The following is a 23,355-nucleotide window of genomic DNA, read 5'->3' on the forward strand; positions in this document are numbered from 1 at the left end:
TTCCATTTACTACTACTTTTCTCATGAGATTTCTGGTCAATATATTACACATCTTGCTATTTCTTTGTGTTTGCATTCTCATTCGACTGGTAATTATTATCGTGTCAACTCTTCTTACACTCAAACCATTGTCACAATGTTCTTGTCCCTTATGAAAAATGAAAATTAATTTCTTTCCTTGCTCATAATTTTTACTTAGGTTATCTTTTTACTGTAACATATTTAATAACTGCATTTCTAAGTAGATGTTATTACATCTCTGAAATTCTTTTACTTTTTCCTCTGTTATTGATAATCGCAGACTTTCCTGAAATATCTCTAGTTATTGCTGTAACATGTTTTCTTGCTTCCCTGACAGGTCTACTGCTTGTGTAGTTCCTTGACTGTTCTTTATGATGTTTTTGTATGTTAAGTAACATCCTCTGCAATTTCAAAGATATCTTATGCAAGACTTTCAGAATATGCTTTACAAGATTATGGTCTGTTTCAACCTGAGCTTCTTTACACAGACATATTCATGCAAATTTTCACATCACTACACTATTGCTAAAAGTTGCTTTTCTATCTGAGCATATCAGTTTTGCACATCTTTAAATGTTGTTGACCCATAGGCAATTGGCATATTTTCTTATAAAATCACAGCTCTAGCACCATTCTTACTGGCATCTACTTGTAATAAAATGGGCTTACGTATATAAAAAGAATATTAACACTGGAATGTTAGTAAATTTATTTAGCATTTCAGTTCTCTTTCCTGTTCATAGCTCCATTTCCAGGCTGCATCTTGCTCTAACAGCATTCTTATAAGGGTATAGTTACAGGTGGTTCATGGATTGGTTTACTGCAAGACTTAATATCCCTGTGAGTTTCACCGCAATGTGTTGGATTGTCTGAGATGTTGGAGTGATTTTCATGGATTGCTATACTTTTCCCCCTGTGTTGAGACCACGGAATTAGTAAATATAATTTGGGAGGGGTAGGACCTCACTACATAGGGGATTTAGGGGTACTTGCTCCCCTACAAAAAATGATTTGATTGTGCTTTCATACTGTTTTCAACTCATGATTTGTGTCTATATTACATGATATAAGTTTTAAAACTTCAAATGTGATATGGTTGACACCATATGGTTGAAGCTTTGAAACTTCAAAAATGTAATAAAACACAACAACCTACACAAACAAACCATTTCAATGCTCTAAGCAGGGGGGCAAGCCTCCCTGCACTCTCCAAGTGGAGGGGTTCACCCCCACACACCCCCCGCTACTTAAATATACCAACTCCAAGATTGTACTCCAGTGCAGAAAAGGGAAATATTCCCTTTCCACGCTGTATAGAGATCTCCGTTAAAAGATTTGAAGTTTCAAAACTTTGATCATATGGTATCGACCATATCAGATTTGAAGTTTTGAAACTTTGATCTTATGATATAGATCCCACTGATTTTTATATTTATTTTCTGAAACCTGTGAATCAAGAAAACATGCTTCAGTCCCTTGTATGTGAACCTCTAAATAAACATATTTATTTCAGGCACTTTAGATGAAACTTTGCAATATACTCAATCATTCCAAGAATCTCTTTAAAGCCTGCTTGTCTTCTAGCCCTGGCCATTGCATAACAGTACATACATTTTGGGAATAGGTTTCAGTCCCTCTGACATTAAAATATGAAATGTGTTTTTTAGATTCGTTACTGTTTACACCTGTTCTTATTTAGCATGGAATCATGCTGTCCTAGTCTGTTTAGCAGTCATATTAGTGCTTGTGCAACAGCACTATGGAATGCCTCTAGTGCTAATGAATTGTGTATATGTCTCAAAAATCTGTATATTCCTAATACTATGTTAATTATACACAGTATGGATCTTTATTCATTTAGCTTTATCTGCCAGTAGCCTTGGTTTTGCATCTAGTAGTGAAACAAACAACCTTTGGCAGGACTGAAGAGTTTTAATCTCTTCATTCATATTTTGCAGATTAAAACAAATGCACATCTTATCTTTCTTTACAACACTAAGCATACTATTCACCTATTCATTTTGTTTCTGATTGCTTTCTAAATAGACCAAGACTTTTTATTTATTTTTTTCCTATTCTTCTATAGTCCTGAAAAGCCACTAGTACATTCCTTGGATCATGTATCACTAGCATAAATCAGATTTTATTTGTGTATCGCATTCTCCTGGCAAATGTCCCAGTCTTATAAATAAATCATCATATTCATGCAAGATATCATTATAATGGCTTAGCACATTATCTGAAAATTTTCTATGACTGCTTCACCTACTATTTGTCAGTGTAGCTTTAGGTTCTAAACTATGGATTCATTTTACCATTCCAAGCTTCTAACAAGCCACAAAATTCAAAATATTAGTTGAATTCACTTTTTTAAGTGCTAACATTTGAAGAAGGATCTTCAGTTTCTTATTTTTATGCTCATGTGTCAGCAGGTTTACGCAGTGGTCCCACTTAGTCTGAATACCTTAACAATGTGCATACAGTTCTCTGTTCAGTACTTAATAGACCCAAAAACTTTAAAATCAACCTCTGACAAAATATTCTCTGCAACAATGTCTTGTTTAAATTCAAAATGCTGCTTATTAATACCCAGCATTTCTTTCCAACAGTCTGACATATCTTCTTTTTTATTTCTCTGTGGAACTTGCCTAGTGGTTCTCCTTCCTATGCCTCATCTATGCATTTGTTTGGCCGTCTGTGAAGACCACCCCCCAAAAAATATATAATGCATAGTCTTTCAAAAGGCTAATGCATAATTTTGTTCATCCATTGTTCTGAGTTTAGTGTGATTCATTGAGTGTTTGTATTAAGTCTAGTGTTAGGGCTAGGTGGGTGGATAGATTTAGTGTTGTGCATGTGTGTATTTGTATGTTGTATGTGTCCAAGTTCTCTTGTGAAGTGGTGGTGTTACAGAAAGGTTTTTCCCTAAGGTAAAGTGTAGGGTTAGGGTTTGAATATACACCCTTTAGTAAGGTGGTACAAGGGGGGCATGTTAACACTTACCCTTAATGTGCCCTTAACTCTAATCCTACATTTTGTCTTGTAAAAAAACTTTCTGTAACACTACCACTATTCAGACAAATTTGGACTGAATGTGATGGTCAGCCTTTCTTCTTAGATTCTAAAAGGAATTCATTTTCATTTTGTGATCTTTTTGCCTTTTGGTAGTTTGAACTTTTTGTGAACGTGTTTTTCAGAATGCTGCCATCAGCGGTTTGTGTTTCAGTGTTTGTGTATTATGATCATTTATCATGAACCTACATCTGGACTTGCATATCTCTGATGCAGAAGAAAATGTTTGTCTCACTCTTTCCAGGTCCACACAGGGTGGAGCTTAATGACTGACAAGATGTGTCAGTTACAGTGCCATTGGAATATGACTTTGTATGGCTACTTTATACACATATTCATTTATATAGTTCTTTGTTAATCATGTCATTTGGGTAAACTAGTGTACCATTTCCTTCCAGGATCTAAACTAGAGACACAGTTCATCTAAGTATTGTACAATTTTATAAGTCGATGATATGTCAGTCAAGCCATGTTTTGTGTTAATGGTTATACACAAAGTCTGAAATTTGATGCAGATGTAGCTCTTAATAGATGGATTTTGAATAAATAGAACTTTGTTTAACCTCTGTCACTCTGAATTTCTGTACAAATAATGAAACACATGTAATGTAAGTAAATATCTATATAGTTGGCAAGCAAAGCCTGTGGTTCTAATATTTAAAATACAGTAAGGCAATGGAGATTGTTAGCAAAATGAGTCTCAATACTGACTGACAAAAAAGACAGAAACAAAACTGATTGACAAAATAGATGCATGAGTTTATTAACATCAGAAGACAATTTAACATTCATAGCTGTAATTACTACAGCATGCTACAAAGCATTCATAAAGGCAGCAATATGGTGTAAGAGCTTTAAGATTAGGCTAAACATTAATGTTTACTGAAAACATGCAAGCTGTTTTGCATATCTGGGAGTGGAATAGAGATAAGATCAGACAGTAGTCTACATAAATGGGAATACAGACTCTAACGTGAATTACCATGGTTAACTTCAATTTTAGAATGAGTAATACTTCTGGATACAGCCACTGATTTGGAGAAACTGCTCTTATGTGGAGGGGTAGATTTCCCTTTTAGGAGGTGTATATAGTTTTGTGCATTTGCTGTGTGTTAAAATGAAATGGGTATATTAAAAATGTATTTAGCTTTTTTTAACTGAAGTAACAAGTCTGAGAGAATGCAGCTTGGGTTTAAACAGAGATGAGAAAAAGCAACCACATAAAAGATCAGTCTGCCAACCACTATTGTCAACCATTTCCTTCAAGCATCTTCTGAAAGACCATCTATCAAACTCATGGCTCTACTCATCATATATCCCTGGTTGAACATCAATCTCATCTACTTTTCTATTTTTCTTCACTCTTGTATGTACAGATTCTCTACTCATCATCACTACCTCATCTTCAGTTGGCTATCCTACTCTCTCTACTTCTTTACATAACCTCTTCCTATCACCTCCTCTCCATTTATACTAATCTATCCTAGTCTAAACTAAACACATACCTTTACTTATTATTACTGTGAATTGCCAAAATGATGCTCTCCAGAATTGTATATAGTGTTTTATTTTGCTTTTTCTCATTGTTCTCTTTGTAACATATTTTGATATATCTCTATGCCTTACAATATTGCTGATTATTTTTGAAAAGTATAATTTTCATCTTTTTTTTTATGTAATGTCCATGACAATTTTTTATTTACTCTGCTAAGTGGAGCTTTTCTCCCCAGGCCTCCACTAAAAATGGGCACTTGTGACCCAATTGGACTTTTCTGGTAAATAAATGTCAATAAGTAAATAAATATTGTGTGCATCTAAGCACCATTGTAGAAACATATATACAAAAAATGCCTTGTATAGTATGTGGGAATAATGTCTTTTTATCAGAATGGCTGTTAGCCAATATTAACATGGAATGTAAATAACCTTACAGGTATAGCAAAAAAAAATGGAGTATTGAATTATATTAAGTTGTGTAGGGTGCAAATAACAGGCCCATGTCAACTTATTGAAAGTTGATTTACTCAAAGTCATCCTACTAAATGCACTGTTGAAATGTAAAAATGTTAAAATAATGAAATCAAAATACCTACTCCCCTATATGTGTAAAGAGCTAGATTTGTTCCCCTACAAGGCATGTTAGTGCTCATTTTTTGAGTTTAACTAACAGGGAAGTGATATTGCTTGTTGACTGTTTGTCTATTGGCACAGTGTATGTCTGCAGTACACGTAAACTATTTGTAGGTATTTTTAGTTCATCTTTGTAAAGTTTTAACATTTTGGTGATACAGAATGTTGCATTCAGTATTATGACTTTCAGCATACCACTAGTTAGTAAGTTATCACATACTCACAAATTATGTTACACAAGGTGCATTTGGATAGAAATAAGCATGTACATTTGACAAAGAAAGGATTTTAGGGTGGACATTCAACAAATTACAAAAGTAAGGGGAAAATAGGGTGACAATGACCCAAAGGCTTTGTTCAACAACATTTTAGAAAGATGTAGTACCAGGACATTGGAAGAAAGCAGTAGCAGTGGATTTAGCTTTATATAGACCCTTTTGATTCTAAACTATGATTATAAAGTGTTTATACCCGTATTAGTGATAACTCTGCCTGAAAATGTACCAGCATTGATAGTTGTATGGTTTTGCAGAAGGGAGGCAAAAACTTGGTAGCATTAAAACAACAATGATGATCTAGAGGGAATAGAAGTATAAGAAGACATTACTATTGTCAGTGAATCCTGACGCAGAAAAAGCATTCATTATGCTCAGCTAAAAATTTATAAGTGGGATAATGGTAACATTTGTGTTCCTTAATAAAATAACACTATTAAGAAGGAAGATATATGAAGGTCAAGAGATAGGAATTAAGATGGGAGAGCTCCTCTCTGACAAACTGTGTTTGAACAGTGAAACAGGGGAAGGATGTCTTCTTTCTCCCCGGTCATGCTTCATATTAACAGCTGTTGGCAACTAATACAAAGAGATCACAATCTTAAGGATATAAGTGGTGTGATAACCATGAAAAGTTAGCTTTATTTGCAGATTATTTTATTTTGTATTTGATAAATCCAGAAGATTGTTTTTTATTGGTGTAGAACATTTTCAGATAGTTAAGTCTTTTTAGAATAGAATATAAATGAAGATAAAACAAAAACTATGGCATTAAACTGCACCCATGCAGGGAACATGATAAGATGAAGTCAGGGAAAGCACCAGGCTCAGATGAGGTTACAGCAGATATGATTAAGATGTTAGGTGAGAGAGGAGAAAATGGTCTGTGAGGGTACTCATAACATTAAGAAGAGAAAGATATATTCTAGATGATTGGGGAATAGGCATACTAGTGCTAGTGTACAAGAACAAATGAGTCATTCACAACTGTGGTTAGTACAAAGGTATCAAACTCCTGTCATATTGTATGAATGTTTTGGAGAGGATGACTGATAAACAGAGAAAGTAAGATGGGATAATGGTATATGAGCAGTTCAGATTCAGATCAGGATGCGGCACAATGGACTTGATGTTTGCAGTCAGGCATATAGTTGAGAAGCAGCCAAAGATGAGGAGACAGTCTTACTGGACATTCATAGACTTAAAGAAAGCAAATGACAAGGCCCCAAGAAAGCTGATTTGGGCAGTCCTGCAGTGGCTTGAAGTCCCCAGATACATTGGTAGAATTAACACAGACTATGTAAAAGGACCCAGTGAATCAAGTACAAACAGTGCTCAGTCTCACAGAGGGGTTCCCAATGGGAGCAGATATGCATCAGAGTTCAGCTCTGAACCTACTGCTTTTCATACTGGTGGTAGCAAATAGGTCAAACACCCTCCTTTTCTCTTGCCTTCTTCTTGTTTGTTCAAAATCTTCTTCACCAGATTGTCTTCTGCTTTTCTGCACATTTGCCAGAACTGCCATAATCTGTTTTATTTGACCTTTTCTATAATTGGAGCTGCTTTGGCTTCTGCTCTTATCTCCTCATTTTTTCATCTATTCCACATTGTACATCCTACCACCCATCTCAGGCACTTCATGCCCATCACCTCTAGCTTCCTCAGCTGCTCTGCTTTTACTGCCCAAATTTCTGTACCATACGGCAGTACTTGTCACACCACTGTTTTGTACACCTTATGTTTCAGTTTCTTTGGCATTCTTCTGTCATATACCACACCTGGTACTCTGTGCCAGTTGGATGCAGCCCTTCTGATTCTAGCTTTGATCTCCTCATTCAGACCACCCTTCTCTTCAACCACCCTTCCAAGATACTTGAAGCTGTTAACCTGTTCTACTATTTTCCCTTCTATATGAATTTTCATTTTTTTCTGATTTCCCCATTTGCTGCCATTATAACTGTCTTCTCTGTAATGCAACATCAATTGTATGCAGCAATTTTACTGATCTGTCCCCACCGGCCTGTTTGCTAATGTAGTCCAAAACTAGTATGAACAGCAATGGGCTCAGAGCTGAACCACGATACACACCCACTACCATGGGGAACCCCTCTGTGAGACCAAGCAATGTTCGTACTTCACTTATTGGGGCCCTATACATAGCTTGCACTGACTAATACTACCAGTGTTTCTGGGACTTCAAACCACCACAGGACTTCCCAAATCAGTTTTCTTGGGACCTTTTCATATGCTTTCTCCAAGTTGGACTCTTTCCTCATTTCTAGCTTCTTTGCAAGTACCATTATCACCGCAAACATTGGATTAGTTGTGCTGCCTCCTGATCTGAATCTGAACTGCTCATCTCCCATCTTAATTTCTACTACTTTGTGTATTCATTTATTAATCACCCTCTCCAGAAGTTTCATGCAGTGTGACAGGAGTCTGATACCTCTGTACTGCCCTCAGTCAGTTGTGAATACCGCTTTGATCTTTAACATTGGCACTAGTATGCTTATTCTTCAGTCATCTAGGATATGCCTTTCTCTCCATACTGCTTTGAGTACCCTTAGGAATCATTTCTCCACTATCTGACCCAACATTTCTATCATATCTGCTGTGATGTAATTTGAGCCTGCTTCTTTCTCTGACTTCATTTTCCTTAGAGCTGTTCTTACTTCTATTATGTTAGGCTGTGTCTGGGGCACTACAGCTTCTATTAGATTTTCTTTGTTTAGAAGCTACTGAAAGTACTCCTTCCATCTGCGGTTGATGTCCTGTGGACTGAAGAGCAGGCTGTATATCCCTAATGAAGGGAGTCTGACTATCTTCTTTAACTTTCCCTCTTTGCCTTGCAACCTGATATAGTTTCTGTACTATCTCCTGAGTCACATTAAAAAGTTGTCTCTGATGCCTTGTTCTTTGCTATTGCAACTCCTTTCTTAGCCTGTTTGTTAACTACCCAGAATTCCTTCCTGGCTTGGTCCATCTTTTCTATCTCACACTTTATCCCACACTCTTCCTGGACTTCTGCATTCCACCACCAGCTTTTCTTATTTCCATACCTAGTTTGGACACATATCTGTTCTGTAGTCCTCACACATGCCCTTTTGAGGAGCTACCATTCATCTCCAGCACCTATTTCCTCTTCTTCTTGAGTTTATAGAGCCCAGAGTAATTCCTTGAATTATTGTGCTTTCTCTCCAATCAACTTCCAGGTCTTCAGCCTGCTCACTGTTGACGTTAGAGTGTTCTCTCACCACTGCTTGCAGCTGATTGCAGCAATCTATGATTTATGCTGTGGAATGACTGTTTCAGTGAGGATGACTTTGCAATTGCTGATTCTACCTCACTGCCCTCTCCTTTTTAGGAGGAGGTCTACCTGAGTTGCATATTGGCCACTCTTGTATGTGATCTTGTGACTGTCTGTCTTTCTGAATCAAGTGTTAGCGAATATCAAGCCATTTGCCAGACAGAAGTCTAGAAGGGCGTCTCCTTCTTTATTCCTGTTCTCAATCCCATATGGACCCAGACAGCCCTCATATCTTGTTCTTTCTGTCTTACTACATGCATTCATGTCACCCATTATCAACACCAATTCATGTTGTCCTGCTTTATCTAGTAGGTCCAGTAACTGCTGCCTGAATGCACTCTTGTCCTCCTTATCACAACCCAGCTGAGGCATAGGCTGAGATTATGAATACTGCTCTGTCATTTGGCTGGAGTCTGATTGCCACGAGTCTGTCACTAATTCTGATGACACCCCTCACTGCTTTCTGAAGTATCTCTCTCTCCCGCTTTCACCTCAGTTCTCATAACATTTCTAGCCTGTCATCCTCCTGAGTAATAGACTCTGGATTCCAAGCCAAATGGCTTTGCTACACTGCACTTCCATTTTGTCTTCTGGATATATAGGATGTCCAGCCTCCTCCTTACCATCATGTCATTAGCTTCCAAGCTCCATCGTGTCAGTGAACCTACATTGAATGTAGCAATGCTTAGTTCTTATTTGCCAGGTTGACTGTTTTTTACATCCAGCTTTGCTGAATAGGGCTATCCCAGGTAACCCAAGCTCAGCAACTGGACAATGCCAGACCAGTAACTTATTGGGCCAGGGTCTGCTGGACTTTATGCTGGACACACACTGGCCAACAAGGGGTACATACACCTCTGGCATAGGTAAGAGTAAGCTAAGTCCTCAACCCATTTGCCACAGGGAAATATCAATGCCCATTTGGTGACATTAGTCAACACAACTGAATCTCCTAGAGCCATATTTTTACACCTTCAAGTAACTAGCTTTGCCACAGCTCTCAGTCTGTGAGACGTGTTCTCCAATCTTTGAATATACTTTGTGTAGCAGTAGATGTCCACATTGGTTAGTTTATACAGCTCTTCCCCTATAGGGCACCACCTACAGTCTGTGCTGCTGCCCACAGCTCCATTCTTGGATGAATTTAAGATGGAAACACTCAGCATGTTTTTCAGAGGAGGGAGGAATCCCAAGGAGACAATAAGAGAACATGCAAACTCCAAATAGGTGTTGGCCAGAGGTTAGTATCAAACCTTGTACCTTGTGCATGGGAGGCAAAGACTTTAACCATTATGCCAACTGGTGTCTAAACCCGGCAGTTTAAGAACAAATTACTAGAAAATTAACACAAATGTCTGCAAAGTTGTCTCACCTCCATTTCAAAAGTATTGTTTTATTGTGTTATAAACTCATTATAGTGTTATTACAAAGTATACTTTATAAAGTATGAAGTTTAGTAACCTATTCGGATGAATAAACCTCCATGGAGATGCAGCATATGGGTCTGCTTTTTTTCCTAGGGAATCACTTTTAACCCTGAAAGTGATATCTTATTCTGAAAATGTAAGCTCTAATGTTCCGCCAAGTACATACCAAGAAGCATCTGAACTACATACATTTAAAATACCTAGATGTTTTGCCCTTTAGTGTGCTATTTATAGAGAAAAGTTATATTCCACGAGTAATTCATCAAAAGTCAGCTTCTCTGATACTGTAAGGCATTCCAAAGTAAAAAGTAAGTACAATTTTATCTGATCTTCAAATCCTAGCCACTAAAAAGAAAGTTATAAAAAAAAACAAAGAACAGAAGGATAAAACTAATGATGCAAAAGTAAAATAAATCTGTAAGTAGTCTATATTTATATCAATTAAAGTGTGAGCTTGAGATGACCTTGTCATAACTTAGCTTGTGACTTCTTCAGGTAATTATACCTATCCCTCCATCTGTGAGCTAAGTACTCACAGATTCACAACAGGAGAAATTGTTTTAGGTTTAACATGAAATTCTTACTTCTTTATTACTTCTTAAGAAACACCTCTATCATAAGTTAACAGTAAACAAACATTTCAGTATTCTTTTGTTAACAGTATATGCAAAACACTTGTCTTAAGTTAACACTAAACAGACATTCAGGCTCATTTTGTTTATCGTACACAACAAAGTTTACTTAAATACACAAGATACTTCAATATATACATCAGCAAAAAATGACTTTTTAAACTGTGGTTCTTGCCTAGAATTTGAGCAAAATACAAAAATTAAATCATTGTACATCTTAGAGGGGAAAGAAGGGATGAGCACATTTTAATTTAATTATATGTAAATATTAAATGTATAAGAACATGATTCTGCAAGTTTGAGCACTGTTAAGGCCACATGAGAGAAAACTGTGTGTGTGTGTGTGTGTGTGTGTGTGTGTGCGTGCGTGCGTGCGTGCGTGTGTGTGTGTGTGTGTGTGTGTGTGTGTGCACGCGGTGCAAGTGTGTGTGTGTTTGTGTGTGTGTGTGTTACTTCAACTGTACCTAAATAGAACTTTGATTGGGTGGGACATTTCTAAGGCCCAAAACTGTAACAGATCACCTATACTAAGCTGAAAGATTTAGCAAATCTACTGGCTGACAAATTTAGTTCCAATTTTACCCCCTTACTCCCCTGGACACCCCCTCAGAAAATACCCTCAACCATAACTCCTTCAACTGTAACTAAGGAACAAGTCCTCAATGCATTCTCTAAGGCCAAGAACACTGACTCGATGGACCCCAATAATATCCCAGGTTGCCACCTTAATAGCATGAACCAGTATGACTCCTTAATAACACAAACCGGTATGCCTCCTTAATAACATGAACCACAGTCTATCAGGACCACTAGAATCGCTGTTTAACCACAGCCTCCAGGCAAGCTTTGTGGCAAGAGAATGGAGGCCTGCAACTGTCATCATCCCTTTTCATATGGGCAGGCCATCTACAAACAAATGGATAACAACAGCCCCATATGCCTAACTAGTCTCATATACAAAGCCATGGAAAGAATTATCGTGAAAAGGATAAACAATGACGGGAAACCTTCAGATACTGAATCCAACCCAATTTGATTTCATCATGGAAAGGTCATGCCTACTCAATCTGGTTGATTTCTTCGAGAAAGTCACCAAAGCAATAATGCAGAATGGTGTTTACTGCATACCTTGACTTGGCCAGAGCATTCACCTCAAAACCCCACTTGGTCATTATAGACCAACTCACAAAATGTGATATAAACCCCTATGTCACCCACTGGATAGCCAGCTGGCTCAAAGATAGGACCTAAGTTAGGATAGGGGGGAATCTACCTCTGTAATAAGGCCAGTCATTACAGGGGTTCCTCAGGGCTCAGTGCTGGGGAACAGAACTTGCTGATAAAAAGTGATGATTAGTAGGATGTATAAAATATTGCATGTTAACAATAAGACTCAGTCAAGAGGTTAGAAAAGATTGGGAAAAGAGAAAAGAAAGTCAATTTAGAAAGGAACAATTGGAAGACATATGCAAGGCACCCAACTAGGCAACAAAATACAGAAGGTTTAGGATTTTAGCATTTAAGTGTTTACATAGGTATTTTTATCTCTCAAGATAACAGATGCTGTAAGCGTGCTTGGTGAGACAGGTAATTGAGAGCATGTAAGAAGTTGGCTGAGTTGTACAATTCCTTAAAAAAATACTTTGATGAAAATATTGGCTGTAACAAAGGAAATTCATCTTTTGAGCTAGGATATAGGATCAGAATTGTCTAGACATAGTAGGACCTTGCTAAGTGTAATACTGTTGGCTGCCAAAAGAGCAATTACTTGAAAAAGGAAATCAAAGTCTATCCTCAAAATAAAAGAAGTTCTAAATATCTAAAGGAGATATTACAATAACTGGAAGTGGGAATCTTAGAAAAGGAAAGGATCAAATGTCTTATAAATAAATTGAATTTATGAGACAATACATACAGAATACTGTTCAGGAGGAAGAGTGAGGTGCTATTTCATCTATTCTTGCAGCTATATATTTCTGATTGCCCTACAGCAAGGGTCTCAGACTCCCAGCCTGTGGGACAAATATGCACCACAAACACTCTTAGCATGTCCCACAAAGCTTTTTAACATTTGATTGTTTTATTTACATATATATATTTTTTCTTTTTTTGACCCCATTACCTCATGCTGATGATCTCTGCCAATGCCCCAGTTATCCCTTTCTGTATCCCCTTGGACCTCCCATCTGTATCCAGAGGGAGACATGGATCCTGGCAGAATCTCTTTGTGGCTGCCTGTGGCTTAGCTGGTCTGTGCTCTCTCTCTAGGGAGAGGGAATGACCTTGATGCCTATGGTTTCTAAAACTTGCCCTTTCCCACTTAAGAGAGGCAGGAGCCAGGGTGGATTCATCATATACAAAGCTATGGATGGGGGTTTATAATATGGGAAAGGAAAATACTAGCAGGGTATTGTAAGTGTGACGACACAGGTGCCACTGCCCCCACAATCAGCTCTTTCACATTCCTCCAATATTGTAGTAGCCTGTCTTCAACCACGCAGACACATCCCCAGTCTCTACCAAGGCATACACTGACTGTAGATCCCCAGTCACTTTCTTAGGATAGGTAAGCTGACAGAGACTGTTCATTCCCACCCGTTTACTCTGTTCCTCAAGCACCCAAGCCACTAACTGAATTTAGATCATCTGGATCACGCTCATGGCTCCTTCCCTCTATGCCATGGAGCCAAGGGACACTTTATCATTTAATTATAAAAATCCCTATTTATGACTGAAACTACTCCACTGGCGCATTGTTGACTTGGTGCACTGTGTGCAGCATATAGGTGGATATATTTATCACTACATCTCCTATATGGGTGTTTTTACTATTCTAGTTAATGGTCTTATGCTTTTTGCTAGGTGTTCTTCCCTCCATCCCCTTGGATTTCTCCAGCTCTAGACAAGAGTGATTTCATGTTCTGGGTATTTTTTTATCACAGTACAGTACTGCAGAAAATATAAATAGAACCAGTGCTGCAGGCTGGTTTTGTCTAAATTGGATTACTTGTTGCAGGTAAGTAAAAATAAGATCATATTTTAGCTGGAATGGTAGGAAAATGGACTACTTATTGCAGATATGTACAAGTAAAAAAATGTCAATTTTGGTGGCTTTTTGGAGTGCATATCTCGTGTGTAGATTCGATAACTATAATGGACAAATGCTGTTATGTTTTTCTCCCTTTATACAGCCATTATCCATGACACTTGACTACAGTTAAAAAAAGGCAAAATGTTGTATTACATTGCAGTAATAGCAATTAAATTAACATCAATTTTAAAGTAAGGTCTTAATAATTATGACTTTATTTTAAGTTTGAAGTTAATTTATCTACCACTACTGAATTTATAGAACTAGAATTTTTTGGTTGGGCTGCCAATAAAACAGCAAAATGAGAAGAAAGAGGAGGCAGCTGTCCATACTCTATTACAGTAACAGTTTGAAATTCTGAGCCCCGTGACTGCAGCTAGAACAATGAGACTCAATGAACAAAAATGGATATCATATATGTCAATCTAGGATTACTGGGTCTGGCAATATCCCCCTTACTCCAAGGTACAGGGATTTCAAAGTTAGTATATATAAGTATCAGGAGTTTGGTGCTGGTCCCTCACATTGGAAGGTACAGGGGGACTTGCAAACGAATTTAAAAAGAAAAAAAGTGAGTTTCAACAGTTACTTTTCTTCTTTACCTCCTCTGGTTATTTGTCATAATTTCAGACTCTGAGTTATATATCTAAAATACATCAGGGTGCTATGTCCTACAGATACTTCACCTGGTTGGGGGATTGATTGAGGTTTTGTACTACTTAATATTCTTGTTTCTTGGAAGGTTTGTATATGCATGCTGCATATTTATGTCTCACTGTTAGTGTGGTACTTGTCAAAACAAGTCATTTGATAATACCCTTTAAAAATGACTTTTGCTGTCCTACATTCACTGTGCAGCTAAAAGGTTGTTAGTGTAGTACTGAAAACCAAGAGGTACAACTGTTCACCTCACAGTATTACTTTTTGCTGGCACATAAACAGTTATGTATCTTCCTGGTAAGAAAGTTTTGTGTCTTTTTTAAACTATTGTTTTTTGTAATGTTTGTGTATACTTAAACATATGTGTCTCACTATGTCAGGATACTTGTCAAATAAGTCATTCAGTAATGTCCTTTAAAACAATTCTGAAGTTCTACATTTGTTGACATGACTGACAAACAAAGAATAAAAATAGGACTTGGATGTAACTGTCAGCATGTTTCTTTCTATTGACACTTTTATTTGCTATGCATTTTTTCAGCCTAATCTACTAAGCATCAGCACCAAAGCAGCAAAGATACAAAATTAATAACTATAGTGCCAGATTCTGCACTTGAAACATGTTTTGCATATGGACAATTCAAGTTGCAGACTAAGGGCACTGCTTTAACTAATTCTCTTATGGATATTTACAGCTCTTTAATTGCATAGCCATTTAACTAATATATATTGAGGAATGTAATGGAAATGCTTAAGCACATGAGTTTGTTTGCCTATTTTGAAGCTTGCAGACAACTTTTTATGGATAAAGATTACTGAGTGCATATGTTTGCAGGTTATTTCATTCCATATACATTAACTGGTACTTGTTAACATAAAAAAAAATGCCAGATGGTACAATGACCAGGCAATCCTTTAATAAAGGTTAAATTCTTTCATTCAAAAGTAAGAACTTCTTCAGAACATTGTACCGTCTGGTGTTTTTTTTTTTAGTGTATTGGTTTTATAACAGGCAGACCTCCCAACTGTCCCTATTTTGCTTATTTTCAGGCCTGATTTACCCTTGCACAGGATACCCCCTTTTCAGAGGTATGTTCTTATGTTCAGGATTGATTTATCCCTTCCCAAATTGTTTTTGAATCCTCCTCATCTCGCCTGACTTTTGAAGCTCTCTAGTACACAGAAAACCACACTAAGCGATGAATATACTACTTGCAACAATAATTTAAAGAAAAAGGGACACACATCTTACAACTCATTTTTTTTCTGAAGCAAAAATAAATTACCTTGTGTGGTAGAATTTTGCAATGCAGTTCACTAAAGTCTACATATTTTATACTGACTCTTTGATAATATGCTTATATTTTATAATCGTTCTGTCCCTCTCTATTTTTCAAACATTTCTGAGCAGTATCCCACATTTCTGTTGAAAGGAGGAAAAGTCATATGTTATTTGATATTCACATTTTATGAATATGCTATTTAGATGCCCATATTTTTAGCTGGATGTTCTGCTTTTCATGGACCTTTTGTTTTCATTTTTAATGTCTGGTAGTTGAGAGGTACAACACCAGGTTGGATTGTGTGGGTACTTGTTAATACAACCAGTAATTTCTAGGATCATATGCTGGCATCCCAAAATGCTAATTCCTTCAAGGTGGTCAGTGCAGTGGAGATTTCACATTATCTTCATGCTCACCAAAAATGTTTATATATAGTGTTTTAATACTAACCTAAGCCCATATAGCATCAGTGAAATGTATTAATTATGCTATAAATATTCTTTATAAGATTTATTTTTTACTTCCTCTCTACAGTAAAAACATATGTTTTCCATCAGCATTTCTCAAATAGTGAGGCTAGCCTTCCTGAGAGAATCTGAGCCTGATTCAAGAAAGACTCAACTCAATCATAGGTTCATAGGTTTAGAGGATGTTACTAGGGTATTGGCCCGGATGCTCTTATAAGCCTAGCCAAGAGTTTCTCCCAGGTTCCCACAAAGTCAGCACCTGTTTCCTCTGTCCAGCAGGGACACAGGTGGGATCCCAGGGGTGTATTTTCTGTTTCCCATCCAGTTGTCCAGGTTCCTCTTAAAGATGACTAGAGAGGTACTTTGCTTGACATGGAGAGTTTCTGCTCTTCTGTCTAGGGACACACATACCCAGTTGACTGCGGTGAGAACAGAACCACTACCTATCTAAGTACACAAACTACTGAGCACAGTGCTTTACACAATCACCACAGCTCAAGTCAGTCTTTCTTGAATCTTATATATTACAGTATTTAGTTCGATTTTTGGTGTTGGTGTTTTTCTTTGGAATTAGGTTAAATGTAGAAGGATAATAGTCAATAAATATGTGTTTTTGAAGAAAAATCAGTAGTAAATAAATACTATAGCAAACCATATAAGGGTTATTTCAACTGTGTACATAGAAGGGCAGCCTTTTTTAAAACCCTTTATTAAATTATCACACAAGACACAGGCAATCAGACACAAACAAAACAGAAAACAAACAATATTGACATTGTTTCCATTTGTAAACATTATACATTACATATCTTTTCTTTCTGTATAACATTATCAGTCCAACATTACATAAAAAGACTTCCCTTAAACCTCACTCCTCCTCCTCTTGAACATTATTCTGCTGTATTGTTCCCACAAGTTCAATTTATTTCTATGTAATTAGATCCTGTCTTTTTCTAAGGAGCCATCTTCCAGTTCTTTTATCTATTTTATAATATTCAGTACTGCAAATATGATTGGTTTAGACTTTGATTACCATTTTCTAGTAATTGTTTTTTTGGAAGCCAACAGAATTAAATTTAACAAGGCCTTACAAGGTCTAAACAATTCAGATCCTGTATCCCAGCTCAGAAGAATAATTTCCTTGGTCACAGCAATTTGTTCACCTAATATTTCTGACAGAGTACCTTGTAGGGAATTTTTTTAACTCTGCCAACTCATTACATTCCCAAAACATATGTTCCCAGTTACCTCTTTCTTCCCCATCACACCTCCAACATTTGCTATCTACCCAGGGAAAAATTATTTGAAGTCTGCAAGTGGTATAAAAATATGTATGTAAACATTCCCAGGTAAAAATCCTAAACCTTCTGGACTTTGCTGCTTACTTGGGAGCCATACATATGTCCTCCCATTGTTCCCATGTAAATTGCTTTTCCAGTCTTTCTTCCCAATCTTTTCTAACCTCCTCTGATTGATGCTTATAGTTATTGTGCAATATTTTATATTCCATACTAATTTTCCCTTTTTAACAGCACCTTATGTTCTATATTCAAATAAAACTCTACCAGAACACATTTTCACTTAGGATTATCCTATCCCTTTCTTTTTGCCTAAACTCTGATATCAATTCATGGTAGGGAAGGTAGTCTCTAGCCTGCAGTCCAAATGTCATCTTCCCCTCATCCCACCCTTTTACCTTTCCATCTCTAGCTATTTGCTACCAGTACCTTGGTAGCTTTGTCAGTTTTCTCCAGCAAATTCCAGTCCCCTCTTGCCTATTCTCTGTACTCCTACTTGCAGTCATCCCTATTGACAAAATCTCTTTTCTCCATTGGCTTTTTAGAGCATGTTCTGCTACGTATCAATATAATATTCTATTCTGTATGGTCATTAATGTTCTCCTTAAGGATCTGCATCCAGAATCATACTCTCTCCTTAATTTGTGAGCCTGCCCCCACTTCCTCATCACCCCTTTCCACTTTGAATTATAATCTTCTGCTTGGGTTATATGTATGAGCCTTAACTGTGTAGCTCTAAACTATTCCTTCAAATCAGGTAATCCTGAACCACCTTGTGCTATTGGAAAGATCAACTTATCTCGTTTAACTCTTCCCCTCTTCCCCTCTCAGATAAATTCCTTCAACTCTTTATTAATTATTGTCCACAACTTCTCTTCTAGTTGATAAAAATATGCCTGACACATATATAAAACTAAAGGAACTAAAAATGTATTCACTGGTTGTATCTTAATATCTACATCCATAAACAAGATTTTTCAGTTCCTCAGTTTTTATATTATCCTTTGTTTAGTCTCGTCTCACATATCCTTAGCTGCCATAACAGAAGCCTTTATAATCTATAATCCTAAATACTTCATCTTATTGTGTCTCCATAAATATGAATATTGTTGAACCAATTCATGTGTGGGTACATAATGTATGGTTATAGGATTTGTTTTATCCTCATCTATTTTTTATACTGAAGTGACTTTAAACTGTCTCAGAATATCCCACAATACTGTAATATTATTTTCTGGATTTATCAGGAACAAAATAACATCATCTGCAAAGAAAAGCCTACTTTTCTTGATTACAATAACACTTATATCTTTGAATTTCTGAGTCCCTTATTTAATTTGCCAATCTCTCTAAATATAAAGCAAATAACAAAGGGGAAGAGGACACGCCTGTCTGTTTCCTGTCTTCAAACAGAAATTATCAAAGAGGAACCCTCCCACTTAAATTCTTGCCTCCAGTCTTTCATACATTCTCCAAATTAACCTTACTATTGTACCAGGACATGCAAATGCTTCTGTTGCCCTACTCATAGAATCTCAGCTTACTCTGTTTAATGCCTTGTCTTCATCAAGACCCACCATCAACAATAGTATTTTGTTACATTTTGCTTCCCTCTGGATCATCACTGTTCTGTTAATGTTGTCAAATGATTGCCTCCCCTCCACAAAGCCCATTGATCCATATATATCAATTTTGACAGAACATGCCATTTTTTAGCTAGTATAGACATAAACACTTTATAATCATTGTTTAAAATTGAAATGGGTGTATATGAAAGTGGGTCTGATGGGTCTTTACTTTCTTTGGGTAAGAAAGCCACCACAGTTTTCTTACAAGATTTTGGTGCTTCCCATCCTTTTAAAATACTGTAAAACTTCCATATCTTTATCACTTTCTTCCCTCCTTTCAGACTTCCACAGGAATACCATATATTCATGGAGAATTTCCTGCAGATTAATTATGCATCACCATTTTATCTCATCTCTTCTTGTCTTAATTATTAGTAGCTGACCCTCATCTCTCTCTAACCTGGTGTAATTAAGTCTTCCGTAAATATTTTAATTTGTGCTCTTTCTTGATTTACATATTTTGCTGCTCATCTCTCTCTAACCTGGTGTAATTAAGTCTTCCATAAATATTTTAATGTGTGCTCTTTCTTGATTTACATATTTTGCTGCTTCATACAAATTTTCATAAAATTTCCGAAATATCTCTAATACCTCTACACAATCTATGGTTATTTTTCTTGTTATAGGTTCCCTAAGTTTGGTGACAACCCTTTATACTTTCTGTTGCATTTTGTGCTAAAACATTTTGTGCGCTGGAGTTATCAAAAATAGCTGCTTGACAGCAATCTTTCTAAACTCATACATATCACCCAAATACCCTCTTATTTTTCTCTTAACACTATGCAGTTGGCTGTGTTGTTATTCTGTGAGATTCCTCTTATTCTACAATACTTTAATCTTTGTCATCCCCTCTAAATAATTCATATTATTTCTTAACAACAGCTCTTCCTCTTTTATTTCTACCTTGTTTTGTTATATTTTCCCTTCTATGTCCCCTTGAATCATCCTCACTATTGCACATCAAGTTCCATTCCCCACATATAAGTAATATTTCCTGCTGAAAGCGGATTATTTCTCATAAAAATTTCTTAAGTTCCATAATAGCAGTTTTTGAGGGAATATAAATATATGGCAACATAATCCTCCTCCCTTGCCAATAGCCCCTTACTATCACAAATCTACCATTGCTGCCTTTTTTCCTCTGCTATTACTATTGAAACATCTCTAGCAATCAGTATTATTACTCTCCTTTCTCTTTGTTCCTGATATTCTGCTGAATATCTCTCCTGAAATTCTTTCTTTGTCAATCACACAGTCATTTCTTTCCAAATGCATCTCTTACAGCATTGCTATTTGCACTCTGCATTTCTTAATATAATTCAATCATCTTTCCCTTTTGTCTATACCCATAACTCCATTTACATTTCAAGACACTATGAGTAGTTTAACCATTATGATAAAAAATATTTTCCCCACCTAATATACAATTTTTTTAAATGTGTGCTTCCAACTTTTGTTTTCAATGTACACACTATTGTGTGGCAGGCTGATCTTTTATACAATTCTTTATTATCATCTCCATTTGAACCTACACCACATTTTTAAGACTTTTTGTTTTAATGAAAGCCCTCAAACAAAAAAACTAAATACATTTTCAGAACACTTCCCATCTCCTGTTAACCAGGAACAATCACACAAAACTATGTAAATCTTCAAAAAATGAAGTTTAATCCTCCAGATTAGAAAAATTGCCTGAAATTGATAGCTGCACTGACAGGCATTACCTAACCTAAAATTAAGGTCACCCATGGTAAAGTGTGCATTACAGCCTGTGTTCTCAGTTACACAGATTGGTGTTTGTTCTTATCTTATCTCTATTCCCCTTCCAGATGTGACAAACAGCTTGAGCTGAGCTCCTAGTAGATCTGCGAATGTTTACACGAACATTATCTTTGAAGTTATTGTATAAAGATAAAGTAGCAGACAATAGTCCAGATAGTGACATACATTATAAGAAGAAAAGTGTCTTTGTCCCTGAAGTTCTCCCAAATGTGCACTGCTTTATAAGAAAGTGTGAAAATGATTTCTATAAATATTTTTCAGACATAAGAAAAGGGAAGAAATATGAAAAAAATTTTTATAATCTTAATTTTGAAGAATTTCAAGCACTGCAGAATCTATCTAGAAATGAGCTGTTAACCATAAGACCAGCTGATAAAGGGGGAGGCCTTGTGGTTTTAGACACTTTGTTCTATGATGAACTAATGTTTAAGATGTTAATCGATGCAGATAAATATCAAGAAATTGACTCTACCAAATTATCTAAGCTTATAAATACAGTGCAGGATATGCTGTATGACTTACTTATGTGCAGAATAATTACGAAACAACTATATGACTATTTCCTAGTCAATACACCCAATGTTCCTAATATTAAAGGTCTCCCGAAAATGCATAAAATAGAATACCCCCCACCTATGTGACCCATTGTGGCAGGGGAAAAATGGGTGACAGAATATATATCTAAGTATATAGAATCTAAATTAGGACCTGTTGTCAGACGAATACCTACTATCTTAAATGACACATATTCATTGTTGAATGATATAGAACAGTTAGTGGATCGGACAGATAATATTCCCACTTTAATATTGGTATCACTAGATGTCAAAAACCTCTTTACAGTCATACCTAATGACTATGGGGTTGAGGCAATAAGAGATGTGCTATTAGAGGAGAAATCCCTAAATAAGGATATGCAGTACTTAATATGTACATTGTTGACTTTAGTTTTAGAAAACAATGTATTTATGTTTAAAGACAATTTGTATATGCAAACATGGGGTGTGGCAATGGGCACCCCATGTGCAAATTCGTACGCCAATCTTGTTATGTACTACTGGGAATCTAGATATTTGTTCAATACCCATTATATGGACAATATCATCTTATATAGATGGTTTGTTGATGACGTTCTCATATTATGGAATGGAGAACAGTCAGATCTAATGGAATTAGTTAATTATCTGGAAACAACGACTGATTTCTTAAGGTTCACTTTAGAATACTCACATAACAAGATTGACTTTCTAGATATATGTATCTTGAAAGATGATAATAATCTGCTTACCACGCAACTGTTTAGGAAACCCTGCTGGAAGAATGCAATTTTGAATTACAACAGTATGCATCCCCGATTCATCTTTTCAAATATAATAAAGAATCAAAGAGCTAGGATTACTAGGCTGTGTACTCATACATCAGAGAGAAATGAACAACTTGCACTGTTGGATAAGTTATTTGTAGACAGAGGGTATCCAGTCAGTCTTATAAACAGCTCTAATAGGGAAATCCACTCGCACAAAAAAGTTAAACAGAGGCCTAATAAGGGTATGCAATATACGTCTAGAAATAAAAAAGATGATACCGTAGCTTTTACTTTGAGATACACTAATGATAACCATAACATCGTAAAAATTATACAAGAGAATTGGGACATTCTTACAATGGATAATGGCCTTAAAGATTTAGTAGGTTTCATACCACATTTCAGATATAGAAATGCTAAGAATCTGAAAAGATGGTTATGTATAGACAAAATGATTAAGAAACCTATTATCAACAGAGACATTGGGCTTAAGATGGGAACTTGGCCATGTGGAAAATGCAATATGTGTAAATATATTAACACAGAAAGTGAATTTATAATACCATACTTGAATTACACACATAGGTTTGCTTTGCATGCTACATGTAATACCACTAATTTAGTATATCTGGCTACTTGTATTAACTTACGAAATATAGGATAAAGTAACAGTCAAAAAACACATAAACTGGAAGATAAACTTTTTATAAAACACGGCAAAGCTTTCAGGTTAAAAACCCTTCTTCAGTGCATACATTTTAGTTCTAAAATCACATCAAATATATAGTGTGGGTCTGAATCACATGGCTTGCAGCCAAAAGTCATGTGATTATTACATTCAACATTATAACAAAATTTAAAACAGAATTTGAAACATTTAAACATTTTATAAAAATTACAAGTTATTTTAGTTTACTCTGCTGTAGGAATTTTAATACAGGTTTTAGTGTAATGATATCATTAATGCCTGGTGTTT

The sequence above is a fragment of the Protopterus annectens genome, chromosome 6.part0 (assembly GCF_019279795.1).
Source record: "Protopterus annectens isolate FY-2018-M chromosome 6.part0, PAN1.0, whole genome shotgun sequence".
NCBI classification, from domain to species: Eukaryota; Metazoa; Chordata; order Ceratodontiformes; family Protopteridae; genus Protopterus; species Protopterus annectens.